The sequence below is a fragment of the Helianthus annuus genome, chromosome 13 (assembly GCF_002127325.2).
Source record: "Helianthus annuus cultivar XRQ/B chromosome 13, HanXRQr2.0-SUNRISE, whole genome shotgun sequence".
Taxonomy (NCBI): Eukaryota; Viridiplantae; Streptophyta; class Magnoliopsida; order Asterales; family Asteraceae; genus Helianthus; species Helianthus annuus.
In genome coordinates, this window is record NC_035445.2 from 64,584,168 (window position 1) to 64,605,918 (window position 21,751).

Below are 21,751 nucleotides of genomic sequence, written 5' to 3' on the forward strand. Positions count from 1 at the left end.
GGTTTCTTCGATGGTAACAGGTCTTGCAGCTTCGAAAAAATCGCCCACACATTCAGGCAAGCCGCGAATGTATTTCATGATGGCTTTCTCTGAAGGGTTGACTTGGGCAGATTATGCTAAGCTGTTTGAACCTTGCGGTGTAGCCAGTATTGTCACCTTCGACTTGCTTGATTTCCCAAAATTCGTCTTCTAGCTTCTGGACTTCGTGGGGAGGGCAGTACTCTTTCTTCATGAGCTCTTTCAACTCATCCCAAGAGAGAGCGTAAGCTGCTGGGATCCCATGTTTGTTACGTTCGGCTGTCCACCAGTTGAGTGCTTGCGATTTAAATACTCCGGTAGCGCAAGTAGTGCAGAAACCATCGGGACACACACTCTAACGAAGGGTAACTTCGATAGAATCAAACCATTGGAGTAGCGGGGACACACCTCCTTCACCTGTGAACTCCTTCGGGCCACAGACTTTGAAGTGTTTGTAGAGGAAAGCAGATTGCGGCGCTTCAGTTTTAATGTCTTCTGAGGTTTGAGAGTTGCTGAGAGAGTGCACTTGAGCGACAATTTGAGGAATGACCTTGGCCACTTCCCTGGCCACAAGGGAGGCAATCCTCTTCTCGGCGCTTCGTTTGGCTCTTCTCCTAGCTGTTTGTCTCAAGGTAGAGTCGTTTGAAGACATCTAGACAGAGAGAGATTTGGAGTGAGATTCGATCATAAAGATTTTTGAGTTTTGCGATGCGATTGAGCGCGATCAAAACTTGTTGCGAGTAATATAAAGATATCACATAGGAGCCACATAGGAGACACGAGATTCCTAAGTTCTCACACAATTGATTCGTTTTGTACACATAAATAGTTGTAGCTTATACTTACACACATACATGTCTGTGTAGAATGCGCGAGGACGTGATGAAGAGGGAGAGAGTGAGAGCGAATGCGAGTATTAGGCATTAGTTTTGTTTCAAACATTCGGCTTTCGTTTTAGATTGCGATGGCTGTGCGAGTTGTGTGTTTATAAAGCAGGGAGCGAAAATTAATAAATTGAGAAATCGATAACGCGTAGAGTTTTAAATCGTCGCCACATAAGCGTAAATAAGTTTAGTAAAGCGTAAAGTCGACAAGTTATATACTAGAAAAATAGATAGAGTGCCTCGGGTGTTTAGGCGTTGACGACCCAAGGTAACTCAACTATACCCAACAAGTTCGTGCACGCGCGTTGCCCTAGAAGACTTATGCTTCCACTAGGATGCAGCTCATGGCATTCGTCTTCCTAGTCATCACGTGGCTCGAGTAAAGGTCGAGTCCTTGGTGAGAGCTTTTGAAAACCTTTTTATAGAGAGTGGGACGCTTTATTAAGATACGGGTTTCACCCCTGACTTAATAACTTCGCTCCTAGTTGCGGTCGTGTTGTCCAAATAAATTCGGGAGTTCCACTAGATTTTGAAATGGAGACCTTCACTGAGATATGGATGTCACTCCTAGCTCAACGGAAAGTTCTCGTGCTAGAAAAATGTGCTGAGTGGGCGATCTTATCGAGAGTTCTTGGTTTTCACGCCTGATCTCGACTGGACCACTTGTTAGGATCTGAGGCTCTCATGAATGTGCTTGTTTGTGATGTTTGAACAAATCAAATAGATATGAGCAGTTTTAAGTGCAGCGGAAATGGATAACAAACTTTGTAAACACATTCAAAGGAGAATATAGTTTGATAAACAATTGCTTTTTCATCGAGTCGAAAGATTACATTAAAAGCAAAAGGTTACAATGCAAGCTTACAGACTAAACTCCCCCTCAGCCTGATACTCCAGAGTTGGTTGCACAAGATGAAAGGATTGAATTGAGGAGAAGAACTCACTCAAACCGAATCAAATATAACAGTACAGAGTACTGTTATATTTATAGGCAAACCAAACTACTGATGTACCTCAGCTGACGTCACCATAATAGTGACATCTAACTGCTTAACAACCTATAAACACTGATCTATACAAAACTACTGATGTCTAACAACTGATTGATAATACAATACAATACAAAACAAGCCAAACACTGTTCACGTTCCACTGTTGTAGCCTAAGCACTAATTACTTGAACATCAGTGCTTTCTTCAAAAGGTGATCAGTCTTTGAATGAGCAGTGCTTGGATCTTCAACAGTACTTAAGAGACAACAGTAGATAGAGCTCAGCGTTTGCCTTTAGCAGTCTTTAGCTATTTCATCAGTGTTTGGTTCATCAGTTGTTCTTCTGAGTAGTGTTTAGAGTGTATCAGCAGATAGGTAACCACTGTCAAGGGGAGAGCTTAGTGTAAACATCTGCTTATTGTGAATCCACTGTTCTGGTCAGGTTTTGGCTTTACATTATCTGTTCCTCTGGTAGGGTTCAATCCCAACACCACTCGGTTGTGTTATGCGAGTATTTTCGAAAACGTGTGTATTATGTTGGCCTTAAGAAAGGCTATGTAATATTCCAGCCTTAGGAAAGGCTCTTCGCGTGAAATTGTGGTATGCGGTGTTCACGCGAAGTTGTAGTTTTTGCGGATTCGAACGAGAGTATCAAGTAGGCCCGTGCAAATCCTACTCGGTTCGCACGAGTCGGCCCGTTGGTACCTAGACTATAGACTAGGTCGTTTTTAAGACATTGAGCCGGACTAGGTCAAGTCTGGCCTAATTCCCTATAGTTATGGCTCTGATACCAATCTGTCACACCCCAACCGATGGCGGAATCATCGGGGCGTGGCACTAGGCGAATCAGATTGCTCAGGAGAATCCATAACAACTATATTGCGACAATATTTAATGCGTTCATTATCCATACCAATAAATAGTTACAATCGCATAAGCTGTCACGAATTTCCATTTTCACCCAAACAATACAAATCCGACAACCTAGATTTTAGGTGTGTTTCTAGACTTCCTAGCTTGATTTGATGTAGACTGCGACTAAACCTGCAACATACGTTAAAACAATGTCAATACAAAAGTATTGGCGAGTATACAAGTTTTGATAGCAAAGCGTAAATAGTTAAAAGTGCTGCGAATTACCAAATACATAAACGAGATACCTCAACATACATGCATATAAGATAGATACTACCAACTAAGTCACTCGAGCTGCGATTGCGATTGCTATTCATCCTAACTAGACTCTGTCGGGTTCTATAGTACTATACTAGTTAAGGAGGGACCTAGCGAGTATAAGTCCTAACACATATGTAACTAGCATCACGTGTAATTATGCATAACAGTTATTCGCAAGTGATAAACAGTTGATAAATAGTTTGATTGAATAATTCGTTTTGATAACTTTGATTGATAGGAACGTATGTTACACCCAAAATGCGATAAAAAGGGGTTCGAGTATACTCACAGTCGGTGTTCAGCAAGTAAACACAACTTGGTTGGATTGAAGGGTGCGCGTCTGAGATTAGCCTAATTACAGATTGATAATGTAAGCGTTGAATAGTGCGTTAAACAGTGGCGGTGAACCAAGTGTCGGATGGCAATCCGATCGGATGGCAATCCGATCGGATGGCCACTCGATTGGATGTCAATCTGTTCGGATGGTCATCCGATCGGATGGCCATTCGATTGGATTGACATCTTGTTTGGTAAGGATTTTTGTGTACGATGGCTTTGAAGTTTTTGTTGTAGCATATTGAAAACAGAGAAGTATCTCTACCCTTCAGGTCGATCGATCGAACGGCGGTTCGATCGGGTGACGATCCGATTAGTAGGACACTTATTGAGAACAAGTTCACAGCAGGTTGTCACTCGATCGGATAGCAATCCGATCGGGTGGCAATCCATTGGAACTGACTATGCATTGAACATGTTGAAAAATTGTTAATTGTTAAAGTTCCAAACATCACATGGTCGGGTGGTCGTTCGATCGGATGGCAATCCGATCGGACAGCAATTCGTTCGACGTTCAAAACCTTGAAAAGTTTGAAATAAAGGTTAAGTGTGGGACCAAGTTTAAGCCGATCGGATGGCTGTTCGATCGGACGACAATCCATCCTAACGACCTGATCGTCTTCGACACTTGACTGTTTTGAAATTTTTACGGTTTTCTCGAGACGGTATGACAACGTGCCAATCAACAGAAACCCCATCAAGACTCAAGTGACCCGATCGAACAGGAATCACCCTAGTCCGATCAGTCCACTGTTCAAGATGGTTGTTCATGTTTAACCCGAAATCGGTAGTCTCTTTGATAGAACTCTGATCTTGAGCTGACACATCACTAAGAAAGAGTAGAAGATCAGGATAAGCTCCGATTCTATCGGTTTTGAGTGCATTGAGTGTAAAAGAGTTGAAAGAAAGTTGAAAAACCATCTTTCAATCCTTTTATCCATAAATATGTGTAGATCTATGCGAAAGTGTTGTTTAATCTTGTGGAAATCCTTCAGATCTGAGTGGTTCTTGGTGGAATGAGGCCAATACTTGAAGTTCTTAAGAACTCCATGATGACATCATCCTAGAACACCTCAAATTCATTGATTTCACGGTTAAAAGTTAAGATTCAAAAGAGAAAATGATGAAGAAGTGTGTGTAGATCATAGAAGTACAAGATTTGAGGTAGAAACTTACAAGAATCGCGATAGAGAGAAAATAGCCCCAAAGCGTGTTGGTCGAGTGAGAGCTATCACATCACTTGAACAGTGATGTGACAAGGGCTATTTATAGGTGAAGAGGAGAGAAGGTGATAGGGTGCCATGGATCATGGCTATCCGATCGGGTGAATCTTTGATCGGATGGCAATCCGATCGGATGGCCATTCGATCGGTTGGTTATCCGATCAAGGGCATCCGGCGAGTTGCGTTTCGACGTTTCGATTTGTTCGTTAAGCATTGCGATAGTTTGGTCACACATCTTCATACCCACATTCATATACTTATTATAGTTAGTCACAAAGGGTCGTATAAATATCCACATTTCAAAGTATGCGTTGCGATAATCGAGTTGCGCATTTCGAATATGCATTGCGTTGCGACACGTCACGGCTATCGGCGAGGGTAGAATAGGTCCTCACTCAACGTCATTGTGAGTGTTAGCACGTGCGATGTGATGTGTTATAGCGATAAAGTATGCGTAATATGTGAAAATACTGCAAAATAGCGATGTATGCGATATAGCTATATTATGATCCGAATCTCTGGTGCTAGGCGTAACGAGTATAACGAGTAGTAACAACGCACGACTGTGCGGGTTGTTACAGTCGAAGCCTGGACTCAGACCTGGGTCTCCCACCCAGTCCGACCTCAGGTGTGCATCAAATAACCACTCGCTGTTTTGTGTTAGTACAAGAACCTATTTTACTTTTATAATCACTCGAACTGAACTGGTTCATCTCCTTCGCAAAGAGACAACTTTCCGCCAAGTTTTTCTTGTTTCCCAAGCCAATATAAGTTGTTTTTAGCAATGATTATTATACTAAATCACCCTAAAATAAGTCTAACATGAATACCCATCATAAAAACGTCCAATTACATTATATAGTTACCAAATGTCATTTGAAATCAAATCTCCATTAAAGAGGGTAAATTTTATAAAATAATTCATTAAATTTGTCCATTAATTCAACCCTAACCTACACCAAATGATTTCTCCACCTCTAAAATGCAAACCCTAGCCTCCAATTCGTGCAAACAACCTCTACAACTCGCGAATTTTAGGAAGAACATTTCTAGGGCTTGTAACTTCAAGTTCTCATATCTCTTCAATTCTTAGTTAATCGAGGTAATTTATTGAGCCTACTTCGCATAAGTTTTCAAGATCTACAACACCCTTCTATCAATTTCTATTATAAAGGGCATTTAAGATCGATTTTAATTTTAGTGTTCTTAGTTTAATTAGATTTGGGGTATTTTTTTGATTGATTGCTGTTGTTGAAATTGATGATAGATACCTATTCATAACGATGTTAAAAAAACTTATGCAAATTTTGATAATTTTCGGACAATTTTATGATTTATTTCATATTTAAATTATAATTTATCTTTAAATAATTGTAAGAATATAAAAATTATCAACCTAAAACCTTGTAAATATTAATTGTATTTTTCCAGAAAATATAAGTTATGAATTTATTTTTATATTAAAATTTCATTATATATTTAATATTTTTTTGCAATAAAAGTAAAGAATTTAATTATTTGCAAAAGTATATTTTCGGGAAAGCTCATAACTTTCCAAGTGATGTTGATCATTAATCTTATCAGGATCATCCAAGATCTAGGAAACCATGATGACACAAGACACATATTTATAAATAAAACAAATTTGTTAAATTAATAAATTATTCTATATATAATTAGTCTGTACAAAAAATCCCCAAATTATAGATATTAGTTTTGTCTATAATTTATTTGTGGTTTAGTAATTTGTATTTTATATTTTATATTTTAGGGTAGTTTTGTCATAGTTTTCACTTTTATCAATGCTTCAAACCTGTTTACATGTATCATGTGTAAAAATCAATAATTACTCTTCGTAATTTACGACTTACGAGTTGATCAGTAATATTCTTCCGCCGCCGGCACCCGACGGAAAGTTAAGTTCAAGAACCATGCATTCCGGCTGTAACGCCCAGCGTCCCTAGACTTTAGACACTTGGCAAGATCAGTCCTCGAAACTTCTTTTAAATGTCAGTTTTAGTCCCTGTAGTTATGTGATGTTAATACTTTGATACTATTGATATGAATCTTATTGATATTGATGCTTGATACCATGATACTTGACTCTTTATTCTAGATGCTTGAATCCTGACACTTAAACTATGAGACTTGATACTTAATCTAGATACTTGACTCTTGATGCTTAATCTAGACACTTGATTCTTGATGATTAAACTAGATCCTTGATTCTTTAAGATACTTGATACTCGGACTCTTGATTCTTGATGCTTGAGAAACTATGATTCTTGACTCTCGAGACATATTCGGTGCTTGACTCCTTAGACTCGTGAGACTTGATTCTTGGTTGAACGAGAGACTAGAGCCTTGTCACTGGCGGAATCTATGAAACTTGGAAACTTTTGGTTTGCAATGTAATCTAGACACTTCACCTAAACTATACGCAACGCAACGCCTAATATAACTCGCAAAACGAATCAAAATCGGAAACGCGGAAAAGATGGATTGGCCAGAGTGGCCATCCGATAGGATTGTCACCCGATCGGATGACCACCCGATCGGATGACCACCCCAACGGGTCACCACCCTATCCACCTTGCACCGCCTAATACACTCTCACCCTATAAATAGACCTGTCACATCACCATTTTGAGTAATGTGACAGCTCTACTTGACCAGACACGCGCACTCTTCAATTCTTCACTTTTCTTGCTGATTTCGGTACGTTTTAGACTAGATTGTTGTACTTTCTTGATCTACACATCATTCTCTATGTGATTCCCACTTGAAATCACACTTTTCACCATGAAATCTCTCGGATCTGAGTTCTTGAGGATGATGTCATCATGGAGGTTTGTACAAACTGATATGTGATGTCATTCTAAGCAAGATCTAGCTCAGATCTAAGATGATTCATGCGTTATTACACTAAATCTAACCTAAATCTAAGCTAAATCTAGAATTTTCCTATAAAACTTGAGTATCTTCATCTTTTTCTCAAACTTTCACCATTAATCGGTGGAACCCGAGTCTAAGCGGATGGTGGACTAGATGATTAGTCTAAAGTCGGCTTAGATCTGAGTTATTACCAGAAAAGACGAGCATGGGACGGATTCTGACATAAACTTGTTGCGAACGGATGACTGATCGGACAGGGGTGATTCCCACCCAATCAAAACGGCTGTGTACTAAGGAGATTATTGTGGTCACAGTACGTGCCGTGCCGTCACCGTTAAACTAGAAACTTAGAGATTTTACAAAATGGCAAATAAGAACAAGAGTCACCCGATCTGATAACCACCCGATCGAGTGACACAACCTTGAAACTTGGAAACTTGGGAAGCCTTAATCGAGTAGCAACCCGATCGGACAACCGTCTGATCGAGCGGCCATCCGATCAGGGTAAACCATCATACTAATCAACACATGACACTTGGATCGAGTGACCACCCAATCGGACAGCCATCCAATCGGGCAGTCACCCTATTCCCCCCCACTCGAATATCAATGGCAACCCGATCGGATAGCCATCCGATCGGGCAGCCATCTGCCTTCACAACTTATGGGCCACCCGATCGACTAGCAATCCAATCGGATAGCCATCCGATCGGACAACCATTCAATCCAGTGACCAACTTGACACTTTGAGCAACCTCGTTATTCTGCCCGACTCTTATCCTTTTGTAATCTAATCAGGCTAAGTCTAAAAGGAGCTCCCTTTGATCCAATAACAGTTGCGACTGTTAAGCAATCACTGTGGGTATACTCGATCCCCTTTTTACTTTAAACTTTTGGGGTGTAACATGTATTCTATGAAACTTAAACTTGAATCTTTGAAACTTATACTCTGTCCTATGTGAACATGAAACTTGTGATTCTTGATTCTTTGTGTTATGTGACGTTTAATCCAGAGTGTGTAATTCCGCCTTAACAATAGTAGCGCTATAGGAGTAATGCACCTCCCCGTTAGTCTTTGGGGTATTGTTAGGAGGAGACATATAACCTCCCGCTAAACTTTGGGAAAGGCACTTAACGCATTGGAAACTTGGGCTATCACCGCGTGGACTTCGACACTAGCACGACTGAAACTATTTTATTGTTTACATTATGGATACGAGTTGTTCTTTTTATCTATTATTCTATTATCAAACTTGTATACTCGCCAATACTTTTGTATTGATATTTTAATACATGTTGCAGGCTGATAGGATGCTTGGAATGCATGGAATTCGGCTAGGAGATACTTAGAAACGTCACCTAGTTAATTTAGAAACTTTTGAACATTGTGAACAATGATTTCTTTGTGTTTTGTATTGGTTGTGGTTGGTGGGTATTCTTTAGACAATTGTTCTGGAATCAATCTAATTTTATATTGAAACATTTTAAGCGTTATGGAAATTCTCATGAGCAATCTGAACGCTTAGCGCTCGCACCCCGATGTTTCCGCCATCGGTTGGGGTGTGACAGATTGGTATCAGAGCCATAACTATAGGGAATTCGGATAAGTAGGAATACTTGCCCTAGTCTATAGTTCTAGGAATCTTGACTCTTATTTGTTGTTTAAGACTTATGCATCCTACCGTATCTGCTTTCCAGCAGCACTTGTTGCTGTTAAACTTACACGTCTTTCCTAAGGCTAACATAATATACACTTGATACTTTAAAAACACTGTTCACTGGTGTTTAGCACGAGATTTGCCTTCAAGACAGGAGTGACATCCAAACCTTTATGGAAAATCTCCATATTATTCTAGTGGGTCTTATCTGCGGGTGAGTACCAACGCTATTAGGGTACGATGTTGTCAAGTTAGAGGTGAAACTCAGATCTTGATAACTAGTCCCACTCCTTGATTTTTATGTCTCGCCAGAGTCTCGAAATTCCAATCAATTAGGGACGTGGAATGACTAAAAGGACGAATACCGTAGGCCTAACATCGATGACGTATTTGTCTAAGTAAGTCAAGACACGTTACCAAAATTTGAAAGAGGTTCGAATCACTTTGGTCAGTCATTGTTCCTCTACCCGGAACAATCCTAAGTTTTATGAGCCTATCTTGCTTTCATGTTATCTCAGTTTTATGCATGTGGTTTTAGACTCGATTCTTCGATCATTTGGTACGCTTTTTACACGAATCACACGTTATCCACAATCTAAAACGTAAATTCTAATCTCAGATCGAACTAAATTTATGAAGCTTTATTCTATGTGCAATCTATGTGATAATGTGATTGTAAGACATTAGACGTTACATGGCATGGAATACGAAGGGAAAGTGACGTGTCCGAAACATGGTGGATACGCCGCTGGTACTTCCTATATATTTGTGTTTCTGGCATGTTACCAACTTTCGTACCAAGTGCCATGCGAAATTTAGTGTCTAATATGGGATTCTAAAGCTATGGAAGGTCTATTTGTGTATTCTATAAGAAACTTATGTGAAATCTATCGTGTACTCTAATGAAACCTGTCATGTACTCTAGTGAACTCTATGTATAAGCTACATATGTGTCATGGAGAAACAAAAATACGAAATGTAGCCTAGCGCCGAAGACGAGGGGGAAAGTGGCATGTCCGAAGCGTGGTGGATACGCCGCTGGTACTTCCTATATATAAGCGTTTCTGGCAAGCTATCAAACCTTCGTACCACGCGCTAAGTGAAATTCGTAGTTTTGTAGGCTCGGGTTGAGTGATTGAATCTACCTCGTTAATCTATGTGGTTGAATCTATCTGGTTAATCTATGTTTTGAGAAGTGGTGAAATCGAAAGCGGTGGTTAACGAGGCATGACACCGACGACGAGACGGACGTGGCATGATTGAAGCATGGTGGATACGCCGCTGGTACTTCCTATATATAAGTGCTTCCATCATGTTGCCGAACTTTCATAACACGTGCCATGCAAGATTTCGTTGTTTATGGATTGTTAACACGAATCTATGTGAAACTATTGGAATCTATTGGAATCTATTGAGTCTATTGAATCTATTGAGGTTTATTGAATCTATTGAATCTATGAGAATCTATTGAAGCTATCGAAATCTATTGGAATCTACTTGAGACTATTTGAATCTATTTGGATTGATCTAGGATGAGTGTAGATATCGACATGTGAACATGACATCGAGTACGAGGTGGAAGTATTGTGTCCGAAGCGTAGTGAATACGCCGCTGGTACTTCTTATATATAAGTGCTTCTGACATACTGCCAAGCTTCGTACAACATGCCTGTGAGGGTAGTAGATTGTAGTGTGTAATCTATTGGAATCTATTGGTTTAGTCTACGTGTGTATTGTGATAATGATGAGTGTTTTGTTTGGCAATTGCGACACGTAACATGACGCCGAGTGCGGGGTGGAAGCAATGTGCCCGAAGCGTGGTGGATACGCCGCTGGTACTTCCTATATATAAGCGCTTCTGACCCGTTGCCAAACTTCGTACAACGTGCCATGCAGAGGTCGTGGGTTTGCGGTATCTATGTGAATCTTGTGAATCTTGAGTCTTAGTCTACTGTGCGTGAATCTATGTTGACCTATGTTAATTTAGACTTATACGAACCTCTTATTGGATCTTTAGGATGTCTTCTCGAAAGCTATCCGACACTCTCCGGAAATCCAGGGAGAAGTCTCAGAAAAAGATGATGTCATTCATGGCCGACCAGATTGCCCGAGTCGTGCCAAAGATCTTCTCTGAGCTCCAAGGATCAAACAATCCTCCATCCTCCGTGGACTCCAAGGCTGAGAAACAAAAGCCTACTAAATTCAACTATAAGCATTTCATCTCTTGCAACCCTAAGTCTTTCACGGGCAGTGATGGGGTGACTGCTATACTCGAGTAGTTCGACAGCATTGAGGTTACCCTCATTAACAGCGAGTGCCCAGATCACTTAAAGACTAGAAGTGCAACTGGGATGTTTCAAGGCAGGGCATTGGAGTGGTGGTCGAATGAGAGAAACATCCGTTCAAATGAAGAAGCCTATGCTCTTCCATGGGCTGAGGTGCGAGAACTAATGATGCTTGAGATCTGCCCTCCTCATAACAACTGAAGCTTGAAGAAGAGTTTTGGCACTTGAAGTAGATTGGTGATGATAATCTGGCGTATACTACCCGTTTTAAGCAGCTGAGTCTTATCGTTCCTCACTTGGTTTTGACTCCTAAGCGGATGATAACCAAGTACATCAATGGTCTACCTCCTGCTATGCGTGATTCTATTAAAGTAGCTCAACTGGAAACTATTGAAGAAGTCTATCGTTTGGCAGCAAGTTTGAACAACAACCGTGTGCGTGATAAACAGTTCGCTACTCCTGCTCCCTCCAAGTCTGCGAATCAAGTTACCCAGCAGTCAGGCGGCGGCAAGAACAAGAAAAGGAAAGCTCAGGGTTCCGGATGTAATGCTATTACTCCTGCTGCAAACCCTGCTGCTAAACCTGCTCCTGCTACTGCTGCTGCTAACCCTGCTATCCCAGAAGCTAAGAAGCAGTACACTGGTTCTCACCCAAAGTGTCCCACTTGCAACTACCATCATCCTGCTGCTTCTACATGTCGTCTGTGCACCGACTGTATTCGCTATGGTCACACGACACCTTACTGTCGTCAAGCTAACCCGGCCCCGCAAGCTCAACAAGCCCTAGCTCAGGCAGCTTTACCAGCACCTCTAGCTCCTCTGCAGAACCCAAGGCCAGTCAATGTTGTTCGTGCATGCTACAAGTGTGGAGATACCACCCACCTCCGTAACCAGTGTCCTCAGCTGAACCAGGACCAGCAGCCAGCCGCTCGTGGACGAGCGTTCAATCTCAATGCAAATCAGGCTCGTAATGACAATGGCGTTGTCAATGGTATGTTTCTTGTTAATAACCTTTATGCTTCGATTCTATTTGATACTGGTGCCGATAAAAGCTTTGTGTCCGTGGAATTTGAGTCTTTGATAAACTGTAAACGCTCCAAGTTACCTGAGCCGTTTTCTGTTGAGGTCGCCAATGGTAAGTCGATTCTTGTTAACTCTATCGTGCGTGATTGTTCCCTGACTCTTAATGATCACGTGTTCTCTATTGATCTTATACCCATGCGTTTGGGTAGTTTTGATGTGATTATCGGTATGGACTGGTTGCGTAAGAACCATGCCGAGATTGTTTATCATGAGAAGCTTATTCGTCTTCCTCTTCCTTCTGGTGATAATTTGAACGTCTATGGAGACCGACCTTCAAAGGGACTGAGATTGATGTCACGCACACAAGCGAGCAGAAGCTTACGTAAACAGAACCCTGCCTTCTTGGCCCACGTGGTGGAATAAAAAGACAAGGGGAAGAACATGAGCGACGTTCCACTGGTGTGTGACTTCACTGATGTCTTTCCTGAAGATCTTCCTGGTCTTCCTCCTCCCAGATCCATTGACTTTCGAATTGACCTTGTACCTGGCGTGACTCCTGTCGCCAGGGCTCCCTATCGTCTTGCACCTTCTGAGATGCAAGAATTATCTAGTCAGCTGCAGGAATTACTCGATAAGGGATTTATTCGTCCAAGTACCTCCCCGTGGGGTGCTCCCGTTTTATTCGTCAAGAAGAAGGATGGTTCCTTTCGTATGTGTATCGACTATCGTGAACAAAATAAGCTTACTGTGAAGAATCGTTATCCGCTCCCTCGTATTGATGACCTATTTGATCAACTGCAAGGGCCGTCCTGCTTCTCTAAAATTGACCTACGTTCTGGATATCATCAACTACGTGTCCTCGAAGATGATATTCCTAAGACTGCGTTTCGTATTCGATATGGGCACTACGAGTTCGTAGTCATGCCTTTTGGCTTGACCAATGCATCTGCAATGTTCATGGACCTTATGAACCATGTTTGTAAACCCTATTTGGATCGTTTTGTGACTTTCTTTATTGATAATATTCTTATTTATTCTAAGTCTAAAGCTGATCATGCTCGCCATTTACGTCTTATGCTTGAACTCTTACGTAGTGAACGTGTGTATGCTAAATTTTCTAAATGTGAGTTTTGGATTGACGAAGTGCAATTTCTTGGTCATATTGTTAGTAGTCAGGGTATTCATGTTGATCCTTCTAAGATTGAGGTAGTGAAGAATTGGTGTACGCCTAAATCCGTGTCCGAGATTCGTTCTTTTCTAGGATTGGCGGGTTATTACCGCCGATTCATCGCGGATTTTTCAAAAATCGTTGTTCCTCTTACTATGCTAACCCAAAAAGAGAAACCTTTTGTTTGGGTTCCCAAACAAGAGGAGTCCTTTCAAACTCTTAAGAACCTTTTGTGTAATGCTCCTGTGTTGACCCTACCTAATGGCAATGATGATTTTTTGGTATATTGTGATGCCTCGAACCGTGGATTGGGCTGTGTGCTCATGCAGCGAGACAAGGTTATTGCTTATGCCTCTCGTCAGCTCAAGGTACATGAGAAAAACTACACTAGCCACGATCTGGAGCTTGGTGCGGTTATTTTTGCGTTAAAGATCTGGCGACACTACCTTTATGGTACAAAGTGTGTGGTCTTCACCGACCATAGAAGCCTTCAACATATCTTTGACCAAAAAGAGCTGAACATGCGACAGAGACGTTGGGTGGAATTACTTAACGATTACGACTGCGAAATTCGCTATCATCATGGCAAGGAAAATGTAGTAGCCGACGCCCTTAGTCGTAAGACCCATTTCAAGGCTATTCATATCTCTGGTGATCTGCATGCTTGTATTCGTGAAGCTCAGTTTTCGTCAGCTAATGAAGGAAGTCTAACTGTTGAAGTTCATGGCGCTAATGTGAATCAGCTCGAAACTAAATCTGATGGTCTTTAGTATTATCTAAATCGCATCTGGGTGCCAGATCGCGATAATCTCCGTGAGCTCATTATGACTGAGGCTCACAAATCCCGTTACTCTATCCATCCAGGTGCCGATAAGATGTACCAGGATCTGCGTACGACTTATTGGTGGCCTGGCATGAAGAGGGACATTGCGGTATATGTGTCTAAGTGCCTTATCTGCTCGAAGGTAAAGGCTGAACACCAGTGTCCCTCTGGACTCTTAGAACAACCCAAGATCCCAGTTTGGAAATGGGATAGTATCGCTATGGACTTTATTACTAAGCTACCTAGTACCTCTAAAAGTCATGACAGTATCTGGGTGATTATAGATCGTTTGACCAAATCCGCTCACTTTCTTCCTATTCATGAAGATTATAGAGTGGAGAAACTTGCTCGAGTCTATATTGATGAGATTATATGCCGTCATGGCATACCTCTTGACATAATCTTTGACCGTGATGGTCGTCTTACTTCGCGTCTTTGGCAAACGTTTCAGTCCGCTATGGGTTCACACTTGAATCTTAGCATGGCCTTCCATCCTCAGACGGATGGTCAGACCGAGCGTACTATTCAAACCCTAGAGGATATGCTCCGTTCTTGTGTCATTGACTTTGGTGGTAATTGGGATGTACATTTACCATTGATAGAATTCTCGTACAACAATAGCTACCGTTCCAGTATTCAGATGGCTCCTTTCGAAGCTTTATATAGGCGAAAATGCCGATCTCCTCTTAGCTGGCATAAGGTTGGGGAAAAGCAGTTCACTGGCTCTGACATTGTTCAAGAGACAACGGATAAGATTCTTCAAATCCGTGATAACTTGATCAAGGCTAGGAGCAGACAAAGGAGCTATTCTGATAATAGGCGGAAGCCTCTGGAATTTGTTGTTAGTGACCGAGTTCTACTCAACGTATATCCCTGGAAGGGAGTAGTTCATTTTGGAAAGAAGGGAAAGCTTGCTCCTTGCTATGTGGGTCCTTTCGTGATACTTGAAAGGATTGGCAAGGTAGCATACAAACTCGACTTGCCCCAAGAACTAAACAACGTGCATCTAGTGTTCCACGTATCCAATTTACGTAAATGCCTAGCCGACGAGGGACTGCAGGTTCCTCTTGAAGACTTGCAAATAAACGAAGCTGTTTAGTTTGTGGAGAAACCAGTCGAAATCATGGATCAAACTGTCAAGCGCCTGAGGCGCAGCAAAATTCCCATTGTTAAGGTTCGATGGGAAGGAAAGCGCAGTGCCGAATTCACTTGGGAGTTGCAAAGTGATATGAAGGCTAAGTACCCGCACCTCTTCGAGCTGTCTTCTTCAAAGATTTCAGGGACGAAATCTCCTAAAGGAGGGTAGACTGTAACGCCCAACGTCCGTAAACTTTAGACACTTGGCAAGATCAGTCCCCGAAACTTCTTTTAAATGTCAGTTTTAGTCCCTGTAGTTATGTAATGTTAATACTTTGATACTTTTGGTATGAATCTTATTGATATTGATGCTTGATACTATGATACTTGACTCTTTATTCTAGATGCTTGATTCTTGACACTTAAACTATGAGACTTGATACTTAATCTAGATACTTGACTCTTGATGCTTAATCTAGACACTTGATTCTTGATGATTAAACTAGATCCTTGATTCTTGATTCTTTATGATACTTGATACTCGGACTCTTGATTCTTAATGCTTGAGAAACTATAATTCTTGACTCTTGGGACTTATTTGGTGCTTGACTCCTTAGACTCGTGAGACTTGATTCTTGGTTGAACGAGAGGCTGGAGCCTTGTCACTGGCGGAATCTATGAAACTTGGAAACTTTTGGTTTGCAATATAATCTAGACACTTCACCTAAACTATACTCAACGCAACGCCTAATATAACTCGCAAAACGAATCAAAATCGGAAATGCGGAAAAGATGGATTGGCCAAAGTGGCCATCCGATCGGATTGTCACCCGATCAGATGACCACCCGAACAGGTCACCACCCTATCCACCTTGCACCGCCCTAATGCACTCTCACCCTATAAATAGACTTGTCACATCACCATTTTGAGTGATGTGACAGCTCTGCTCAACCAGACACGCGCACTCTTCAATTCTTCACTTTTCTTGCTGATTTCGATACGTTTTAGGCTAGATTCTTGTACTTTCTTGATCTACACATCATTCTCTATGTGATTCCCACTTGAAATCACACTTTTCACCATGAAATCTCTCGGATTTGAGTTCTTGAGGGTGATATCATCATGGAGGTTTGTACAAACTAACATGTGATGTCATTCTAAGCAAGATCTAGCTCAGATCTAAGATGATTCATGCGTTATTACACTAAATCTAACCTAAATCTAAGCTAAATCTAGAATTTTCCTATAAAACTTGAGTATCTTCATCTTTTTCTCAAACTTTCACCATTAATCGGTGGAACCCGGGTCTAAACGGATGGTGGACTGGATGACTAGTCTAAAGTCGGCTTAGATCTGAGTTATTACCAGAAAAGACGAGCATGGGACGGATTCTGACATAAACTTGTTGCGAACGGACGACTGATCGGACAGGGGTGATTCCCACCCAATCAGAATGGCTGTGTACTAAGGAGATTACTGTTGTCACAGTACGTGTCGTGCCGTCACCGTTAAACTAGAAACTTAGAGATTTTACAAAATGGCAAATAAGAACAAGAATCACCCGATCGGACAACCACCCGATCGAGTGACACACCCTTGAAACTTGGGAAGCCTTGATCAAGTGGCAACCCGATCGGACAGCCGTCCGATCGAGCGGCCATCCGATCGGGCAGTCACCCTGTTCCCCCCCCCCAGAATATCAATGGCAACCCGATCGGATGGCCATCCGTTCGGGCAGCCATCTGCCTTCACAACTCATGGCCACCCGATCGACTGGCAATCCGATCGGACAGCCATTCGATCCAGTGACCAACTTGACACTTTGAGCAACCTCGTTATTCTGCCCGACTCTTATCCTTTTGTAATCTAATCAGGCTAAGTCTAAAAAGAGCTCCCTTTTATCCAATAACAGTTGCGACTGTTAAGCAATCACTGTGAGTATCCTCGATCTCCTTTTTACTTTAAACTTTTGGGGTGTAACATGTATTCTATGAAACCTAAACTTGAATCTTTGAAACTTATACTCTATCCTATGTGAACATGAAACTTGTGATTCTTGATTCTTGACTCTTTGTGCTATGTGACGTTTAATCCAGAGCGTGTAGTTCCGCCTTAACAATTGTAGCACTATAGGAGTAATGCACCTCCCCGTTAGTCTTTGGGTTATTGTTAGGAGGAGACATATAACCTCCCGCTAAACTTTGGGAAAGTGATGGGTGGTCCGTTGGACAACCCTTAATCATGTTAAAATACGAAATAATCCTTCACTTAATTGTGTAATTATCTTGAATTAGATAACTACTGTTGCCTATGTTTCAGGTGCGGTTCGGGAGCTAAAAGATGGATTAAATGCAGCTTTGGAGAGTTTGGAGATGAACGGGTCGAGCGTGGAACAAGAGACGAAACAAAGAAGACATATCAGCTCACCACCGTAAATTACGGTCCTACCGTAATTTACGGTGGACCTGGATTTCATCTGGAGCTCACCATAAATCAGTTTCAAAACACCGTAACACTTTTATGTCCACCGTAAATTACGGTGATACCGTAATTTACGGTGGAGTCTGCGAACACTTTGTAACTGCCACAATTAAGACGGTTTATGGGTGCCTTTTCATCATTCCTCATCATTGGACATTTGTGAAACACTTTGGGGGCGATTTTGGCTGTCTAGGCTTGGTTCTAAACATTTCCTAACATTCAGTTTGTGTTTTTGATTTGTATGAACGTTGAATTGCTTGTTATGATGATTCACCAAGCTATGAGTGGCTAGAACTTTCGGTGATCATCTTAGGTGCAGGTTTCCTTTGAACTCTTGTGTGTTTATTTCTGAATTTCTAGAATGATAACTTGTGTTTGCTTGTTTATCATGGTGTATGCATAATTGTTTGTAGCGTGTTAATTGGTATTGCAATTTCTAGTCTCAATCGTACGTTCTTGGTGCCGTTGGCAATCGAGATATCACGGGAAGGGTTAGGGTTGGTTATTGATTAACTGGTCATCGGGAAATAACCTCGCGTTATCTAATCCGAGTACTTTGTTCCCTTTTATCACAACAATTATATACACGAGTTATGTCTATGTAACTCTTTCTAGTTGGAATTACACACAATTGTTTAAAGAAACTGAATCCTAAGATGGTCATTGTTTTCCTAATTTGTTAAACAACAAATTTCAATTTGCTTTTAGTTATTAATTTAGTTTTCCAAAACAACAATCTAAATCACTGAGTTTTAATTTCTGCATTTTAGGTAATTGTAGTTTAATTACAAAGCTATACAATCGACATACTTTCCACATACACCCTGAGTTCGATACCCTCTTACCACTATCTATAGTTGTTTTTGGGATTAAATTTGATTGTGACCACGACATCACGTCAAATTTTGGCGTCGTTGCCGGGGAGTAGTGCACAACGTGTGTTAGTTTAATAGTTTTGTTTTGTTATTTTTGGGTTTACGCTGGTTGTGTTTTAGTGTGCAGGTACTTCAGGTGTATGCATACTAGGGGCTCTCACAGGTCATCACCGCTATCGTTTGATCCGGAAATTGAAAGAACGCTAAGACAAAACAGAGTTTTAGTACGAGAAAACAAGATCATTGGTTCACCCACTTCACCCATCACACCGAGAAACATCATGGCTGATTCTCAAATTCCACCTACAACGGGTCAATCATTCTCATCCTTTATACCTACTTCCACCCAACCATCACCAAACACCACATTACCTAATACCACCGCCGAATTCACACTATCCAATGTCACCCAACCAATCACCACTCAAGCTGAACCCGCCATCACCTACAACCCATCCACCACAATCCCACCATTATCCCACTTCTTTCCCCCAACTACGGGTCAATCATCATCCGCTTTCACAATTGCACCAAATTCAACTATTGTGCATACTACTTCATCTTTTAGACCACAACAATCGGGGTTTCAGTATTCGACCATCCCATTTGGGCAAACTTCGGGAATTCAAGGAGATGGTTATGATGAAGGATTTGAAGATTTTGAGGGGTATGATGAGGATGGGTATTTTTATGGAGGTTATGGTGATCAAGGGGAGTTTGGGTATGTTCAAAGTCAATCCCAAGGGATGGCAAGTGTTGGTGGAATGCCTCAACAACAACTCATACCACAACACATTCGGCCAAGACCACAAGGGCCACTAATGCAACAACCTATTCCATTGCAACAAGTCCGGCCACAACATGTACAACCACAATTTCAAAGACCACCTCAACGCCCACCGATGCGACAACAACAGTTTCAACAACCAATCGCACCACAAGGGCAAGTACCAAGGCCAAATGGTCCTATTATTCCAAGAAGTAGGTATGGTGTACCAAGGAGACACCTTAGAGAAAATGTGAGGGGCATCGAAGCACATTTTCGGCCGGTAATCACTCAAAACCCTTCACCGGTAGTCATTCCTCATAATGATCAAGGGCGAACATTTGAAGTAAGGACCAACTCTTTGCAAAGTTTACCAAAGTACAAGGGGTTGGCAACGGAGGAGCCTTACTTTCATTTAGAGGCTTATGACTCGAGTTGCAACACTCTTGGGAGTCAAGGGTTTTCGGCCGACGATATCAAATTGGTATTATTCCAATTTTCTTTGGAAGATAAGGCGAAGAAATGGTTTTACATGTTACCTTCGGCATCCATATATACATGGGGGGAGATGCAACAAACTTTCTTGGATGAGTTTTACACCGCCCAAAAGACTAACGATGCAAGAAAGGGGTTGAGAAGCTTCCAACAACAACATGGTGAGATGTTTCATGAGGCATTCGAGCGTTTTAATATGATGATTAAAAATTGCCCTCACCATGGAATTGAATTGTGGGAATTGATGAATGCCTTTCACGAGGGGTTGAGTGCCGAAGATGCACGTGATTTGATGTCTATTACCGGTGGGACTTTTGGAACAAATTATGAGAACGATGATTGGGAGTTCTTGGAAAGCATGGCAACTACATCAAAGAGGAAAGCTCAAGCCTCAAGAAGAGCTCGACCGGCCATTGCCCGACCTCAAGTGCACGCCATAGATGATGGTAATGTTCAAACCACTAACCAAATTTATGATGTTTGTGCTTTGTGTAATGAAATAGGTCATGCGGCTGAAAGTTGCCAAGGGATGTTGGAAGGGCAATACGAAGAAGTCCATGCGGTTCAAGGTCAATGAGGAGGTGGTAGGAATTACAATAACATGAACTCTAACACCTACCACCCCGGGTTGAGGAATCACCCGAATTTTCGGTATGGGAACCCTTCAAATCAAGCCAACCCGAACTTTCAAGGTAGCCAAGGTAACTTTGGTTCACGCCAATCTTACAATAACCAAGGTGGATACCGAGGCGGAAATAACCAAGGCTATCAAAAACAATATCAAACGGGTCAAGAACAAGGGGGGTCTTCGGGTGGAAACGAGATGATGGAGATGCTAAAGAGTATGCAAATGGAGATGCAAAAACGGAACCAACTTGATGAAGTGCGAATGCAAAAGGATGAGGTTCGTGACAAAAGCATCCAATCACTAACAACCCAAATGGGTCAATTAGCAACCGATGTGGCGGAATTGAAGAAAGGTAAGGGTCAACTTCCAAGCGACACTAAGGTAAACCCTTCACATGGTTCGTCACGAGGTAATGTTAATATTAATCATGTTAGTGTTTTGAGAAGTGGAAAAGAGTTCAAAGCCAATTTGTCACCCGAATTGGTTGAGGGGGTAGTTGAGGATGTCACGGGTAATGAAAGTGATGATGAAGTTTCACCGGTTAAACCAAAAGAAACAATTGTTAAAAAACCGGGTTTGGGTGAAAACGAAAAGAATGAAAAAGTTGAGGGTGAACCGAGTCAAGTCCCGTTTCCATCGGCCTTACTTGACCCGGGAAAGAAAAATTTTATTGTGACGAGAGGTCCTCAAAAAGAGGAGATGTGGGACATGTTTAAACAAGTAAAAATAAATCTCCCACTCCTCGATGCAATAAAACAAGTCCCTGCTTATGCAAAATTCTTAAAAGAATTATGTACACAAAAAAGGCAAAACAAGAAGAAAGTGCCTAAGCGGGTGGATTTAACCGGGCAAGTGAGTGCGGTTTTAAATGGGGAGCTTCCTCCTAAGCTCCAAGATCCGGGAACGCCATTGATTAATATACAAGTTGGTAATTTTCAAATGGCTAAGGC

General features: G+C 41.6%; 1 non-coding gene across 1 annotated transcript; it reads right to left on the bottom strand.

Annotated features, from left to right (window-relative positions):
* Positions 1 to 20,295: 20,295 nt before the first annotated feature.
* On the bottom strand, positions 20,296 to 20,401 carry LOC118486037. The gene has a single exon (XR_004877893.1). It is a non-coding gene; the product is annotated as a small nucleolar RNA R71 (small nucleolar RNA).
* Between the last annotated feature and the right edge of the window lie 1,350 nt (positions 20,402 to 21,751).